At 35.1% G+C, this 6,000-nt stretch overlaps 1 protein-coding gene across 1 annotated transcript in view; it reads left to right on the top strand.

The window, feature by feature from the left end:
• The first annotated feature begins 2,787 nt into the window (after positions 1-2,787).
• The window catches only part of LOC129284112 (clustered mitochondria protein homolog), a 52,427-nt gene continuing 49,214 nt past the window's right edge, over positions 2,788-6,000 (top strand). The window contains exon 1 of the mRNA XM_064111387.1: positions 2,788-3,146. The gene's annotated coding sequence lies outside the window, so the exon portion shown is untranslated. The remainder of the gene's footprint in view (positions 3,147-6,000) is intronic.

Below are 6,000 nucleotides of genomic sequence, written 5' to 3'. Positions count from 1 at the left end.
TAACTTACCAACAGCTTTATGAAACACCCACCTGGTTTGGGTGAGTCTGAATGCTAAAGACAATTGATGGATTTGTCGAGGCCTGAACAATTTCTTGTGTATGAACAGTTATATTTGTAATCGAGTGGGTCTGAAAGAGCTTTTGTTGAAAATGATACACAGCACGTACATGTACACATGTAGTTTTGATAGTAAGCACTTGCATCCAAGTGATAACAGGTGTTAAGGTGGAAAAAAGTGATTGCCCTTTAATGGAATTAATCCCACCATCACACAAATCTACATTTACAATAATGTAATTTAGTCAACTGGTGAATTGGTATTTAAATTATGCGGGGATTAATATAGAGCCCCAATACTTCTATCACTCCTTAGTGAATCACCCCCCCCCCCATTTTAGACCAAGTGAGAATCGACCAAGTGGGAATAGACCACGTGGCAACTCAAGGATTACATGTAGGAGGAGAGGTCAGTAAGTCACATCCAACAAAGGGTTATGGTGCAATAGGCGGATGTCTGATGGGGGCTGGAGAGGGATCTTTTTTCAAAAGATCAAATTTCTCTCCTGTGATCGACATGAATACTAGCTGAATTTCAGGCCTTGTGATCCTGAATTTTTTCTTAAGTGCAATTATGGCCTTATTTGGTTATGCACCCTGAACTTGATGGGACAATAAATCAAATTTCTTGAGGCTCTGTGGACTGTCTTTCCTCTTTTGTGTGTTTACAGAAGGGAATGATTTAAATGGTTTGTATGCACTTCATTCCATTACATATGTATCTCAAGTCATCTCTTCAGCAAGTTTTGGGATGATATACAGGGGCCGCGGAACGGTTTTCAAAGTGGGGGGGGGGGGGGGGGGGCTGACCATGCTAAAAATCACAATCATATGGTCATTTTTGTACACGGTTTTGGAAAAAAGTGGGGGGGGGGGGCTGAAGCCCCCCTCAGCCCCCCCCCCCCCCCCCCGGTTCCACGGCCCCTGATATACACTATACTCTGGTGTACATGATACTTCTCCCTGGAGATATACAGTATATATAGTCATATTCGTACATGGACTGTATATTAAAACTTTTGAGCACTTCTGGTTTTGTACAGGTAAGATTTTGATTGACATTTATAATATGAAAAATAACCAAAAATGTACTGGTGATTTACCTTATAACATAGAAAGGAAAATTGAAATAAAGAGGATGGAGACACACCAAAGAGGAAGGTCCTAGTCTTATATGTACCGTTTTAATTAGATTTTAGATATTTAACAATAAACAACAAATATATGATACATAAAATTACTTTATTATCAAAAATTGTATTCAATATGACTTGTGCACATACATGTAGTCAAGAGCATACATGTGTGGATGAAAAAAAAAGATCACCTGGTTGAACTCGGTTTGTAGAGAGAAGTCACAACAGAAAATATAAAAAAGTTCTCTGATCCTGAATTTTTATGTGACATGAACTGGAAGTTACTAATAGCCAGAACCCCGGTAAATATTAAAATTGAAACATGTGATTCATGTGTAGGCCTACGTACATCTTTATAGACAAGAGCCATTCAAGGTAACAAATTATTACAGGATTGAGTGTTTGCACATAAATAATGCAAATGATTGATGCAGTGTCTAATATGAATTCTAAATAGGATTTTGTTGTGGAGTAATGTAATCAGAGTAGAAAGTGACATTGTGCGAGCTGTCTGACTGACTGACGTAGTAGGTGTATCAAGAGGTGTGTTAGATGACGTAGTTGAATGAATCCCATCTCTCCTGACGTCACTGGAATCAAGAGACCAACTACATCATGTACAGTAGTCTCTATCATGAAAACTTGTTTTATTCACGTTCTGTTTAAATTGTAAAGCGCTTAGAAACCGTCTTGTATTAAGCGCTATATAAAAGCTCCATATTATTATTATTATGAAAACCTCTGAATTCACTTCACTCCAAGAAGGTTGTAGTATTTGTACATATATGTATGATTCTCATTGTATATATATGAATTTTCCTTTTTTGTAGAATTAAAACTGTATGCAATGTGAATCTCATTTCAGTGCCAAAGAAGAGATAGGCCTACATGTATATTTAAAATTAGCTATATTTTCCAGTTAGAAATACTCCTTCCCTGTGCTCAAATTCCTACATGTAACTAAGTATAGCCTACAATAGTACCAGATTGCCCAGACTACATGTACTGGACAGTGAGTTTGCATTCATCATTCAAACACAGTTACTGAGTAGTGGTTCCAATGAAGCATATCGACTTCTCTACAATTTCAAAGTAACTCTAGTCTGGCAATAAAAATTCCCAAAGAGAAGATCCTAATTGCTGGCTTGGTTTTTTTTAATGCACATGATGCAGGTAGCCCAACGTCTGTAGTCTTGATACACTGCATAACAAGCCATGTGCTCCTGAAATTCAAGATCATGACTGGAATACTACAACGCACGTGTGCACTTGCTTCTACCGACTAAAATTCATAGAATGTGCTCAGTCATCATATGGGGTCTTCCTTTCTGTGCGTTTTGTTATTTACCTTACAGGTACTATCCAACAAATATGAACAAAGTCCAGATGTACAGTATAAGTCTATTGTCTGCTTGAAGTATTGAAATCTTTGCATGAGTATAACTATGGTACAAAAAGGCAGAGATCTGTAAATTTCCAATAGCCGAGATATTTGCTGATCAAGCCCTTTTTCACCCTTTGATATGTTAAATATGTGCTTTAGCTTGCAAATTTGATGATGGGGGGGGGGGGGGGGTGGGGGGCTTTGCGATGGGGATTTACGCTTTACTTTTTACTTTAATAGATCCTGGTTTTGGATTTAGTGTTGCTTGTTTTCCACAATTGAATTCATGTGGAATGTCTTTTGCAATCTGTATTTGCCTTTTCTCAACTGGAGGGGCTTGGAAGCACCTGCAACTGTACATAGGCCTACATGTAATGTTCTGTATGTAACTTTAAAGTTAGCCACCAGAGGACCAATAGCTTCCAGTCTGCCCTGAGGGACTTTTTATCTTGAAGAAGCCTTCGGTGTCTTTCATCACAATTAGTCTGAGCTAAATGTATATATATCTACATGTAGTTCTTATCTGGACAGTTAGCAAATGGCTGATATATTATAGACTGACCTAATGTGAGTTTGCCAGGTGTTTGTATTGTACAGTTTAACTCTATTGATGAATTGTACCTGTAAATCATTTATGAGTTAAACAAATGCAGGTAGGGGGCAAGGGAGCAATAAGTACTAAGAAATTGGATTGAGAAATATGCTGGTAAGTTTCTTTAAAAAAAATAATTTGTTTTTCCATGCTTCCCAACATTTAAATCCACTGCAAGAATTCATTCAAGCCCTTAATAGATCTAAAGCCCAAGATAATTTCATGCATGGGTAGGAAAAGTTTCAGTGCAAAGTTCTTCCTCATTAATTCCTTAACCATACAAGAATTCTAATGCATTAAATATCTTTTTTTTTTAATGGAAAGGGAACTCTTATACTATTCTGGAAAGAAGAGGTCAAAATCATTGCCTTCCAATAACATATTTTGCATTAATTGTCTATTTCTTTGTTTGTCTTGGAATGAGGCAAGGATGAATATATGTAATTTATTTCAACATTGTATTATACGAATGCTAGATGATGATGAAAATATATTTCATGTAGTGGGTATTTATTATAAAATGCATATGTGGTGAAGAAATAGACCCTTTACAACTACATGTACAAATACAGGTATAGGCTTGATATACATGTATAAGGTGTTATTTGCTAAATATGCAATATGCAACATTCAATTTAAATACATTTCTTTTCATATGGTTGAATTGAATTTTGTTCCTTTTCTGTGAATGAACATACATGTAGGAATATATTTGCATACATATAATTGCATCACAGCTTCCTGGCTATCAGAAATTTGATGTTATGAAAGTTACCCCACTGTACAGCACACACGTAGGTGTGGTTGTGAGAGTGGAATATTTTTGACCTGCCAAGCTTGTATCCCTCTGACCTACAAGTGAAAGCTTGTGATCAATTAGTTATTTTTAATCACACTTGATGTCTGGATGTGAGCATGTGTACATATGTAAGTCTCCGTTCAGTTTGGTCAGTGGCCAAGTAACGAGTAATATTGCTTTGTTGTACCTCTATCCCCTTTTACACTCGCCTATGAAAGGGGTATTACATTTTGATGAAGCTTGGATCAATATGAAATATTCCTGTACACCCCTGCAGTGTTCATATTTAAAATATAATTTAAGTGTTTGTATAGTTTCAAACGTTACCTTCATTTCCCCTCCTTCCTGTTTATGTGTAGGACTAGATACATAAAGGTCCTATCAATGGCAGTATGGGCAGCATGAATTTTAATTCATTATTAAAGAGAGGAAACCACTTTCTGACTGGGTTAGCTTGTGCAGTAAGTGTTCAATGAACAAATATTTTGCTGACATGACTGTTGACTTGACTATTTTATCTAAAATTACTTTTATTATCCCAAATACATGTAGTGTAAAAGGAACTTCTAGTCCATCAATCATGTATTGTAGCGGAGTTGACATTTAGTTGATGCACGTAGACATTCAGGATGTTCTCTCAGGTGTAATACTGTAAAACACATTCACTTCAACCGCAGCTACATGTTCAAGTACAGTATGATTGTGTCTTGAATTGCATTATCTATCTCAATTCAGTTGAATTCAATGTGGCTCAGTCTTGTTGCTTATATTGGTGGTTATTTAATAAAGTCAAAACGTTTAACTGCTCTTCAAATGACCGTTAAAAGCGTATAAGTGGTGTCCTATTTTGACAACCGACAACCGTGTGAAAACAAAATCTTCCCCATAAGTAATATCCTTCTGAACTTTCACATTTCACATCTCCACGTCCATGAAAAGGTCATCTATTGTCCATATCCTTGAAAGTATTTTTATTTAGTTAGAAATTACCAAGAAAATAAGGAATATTTCTTAAAGATTGATGCCAGTTGATGTCATACTTTTTTTTCCTTTCCCTCTTCTGAGGTACTTTATTTCATAAAATCAAATAACAATATAATCACATGTATACAAAATTAATCAACAGGTGTAGACAAAAAAATGAGTATATACAATTGCAGAAACGGTCAGAAACTTTTCAAGTTCTTCTAAAACATCTTTCTTATTTTTGTATTTCCACTTAACATAATTCCTGAAATCATTTTTAAATACCATCCAAATTGATTGACTATTAAACAATTTATTCCTAAAGTAATTTAACATATATACTTTGTACACTGCATATTGTGCATAAATTAATAATAGGTTAATCAAATTAAATTTAGACTCACTGATTTTAAAACCAATTACAATAATCTTTTCTTCTAAATAAATGTCTTTTTGAAACCAATCTAATATTAAAATGTGAACCCTTTTCCAAAAATCAGTTACCTTGTGACATTTTAACAAAATGTGAGTAGATGATTCAGGTTCGTTACAAAATGAACAAATAATGTTTGACGAGATCTTCCATTTAAAAAGATTTTCTCTAAAAGGCAAAATATTGTGCAGTCATTTGAAATTAAATTGTCTCACTTTATTATCTCTAATATTTTTCAACTTAAAATCTAATACGTGCTTCCATTCATAATCTATTGGTAGTTGACAAATTTCCTCCCACCATCATGAAACGGGGGTTCTCTTGTTCTGATTCATTTAGTAATAAATAAAGTTGATGTCATACTACTTCAATGTCTATATTAACCCCTGACTATCCTTGAGCCCATACTTTTTTTCAGACTGCCTTTCTTAACCCCACACTATTTGGTAAGCCTTGGTTAATGCCTAAACCCTGTACCATTGCACAGCTCAAGAATATCAATGATTATGCCTTACTGCTCAATTAAACATGAACTTTTGACTTCTGTGATTGGCTTAATGCTTTTCCTTTTAATTTTCTGGTTTTGTTTCAGACTACAGCTTTTAAACACCAAAAAAGGTAGTGGGACTAA

The sequence above is a fragment of the Lytechinus pictus genome, chromosome 2 (assembly GCF_037042905.1).
Source record: "Lytechinus pictus isolate F3 Inbred chromosome 2, Lp3.0, whole genome shotgun sequence".
NCBI lineage: Eukaryota > Metazoa > Echinodermata > Echinoidea > Temnopleuroida > Toxopneustidae > Lytechinus > Lytechinus pictus.
The sequence above is the reverse complement of the archived record's forward strand: the minus strand, read 5'-3'. Positions and strand labels throughout refer to the sequence as shown.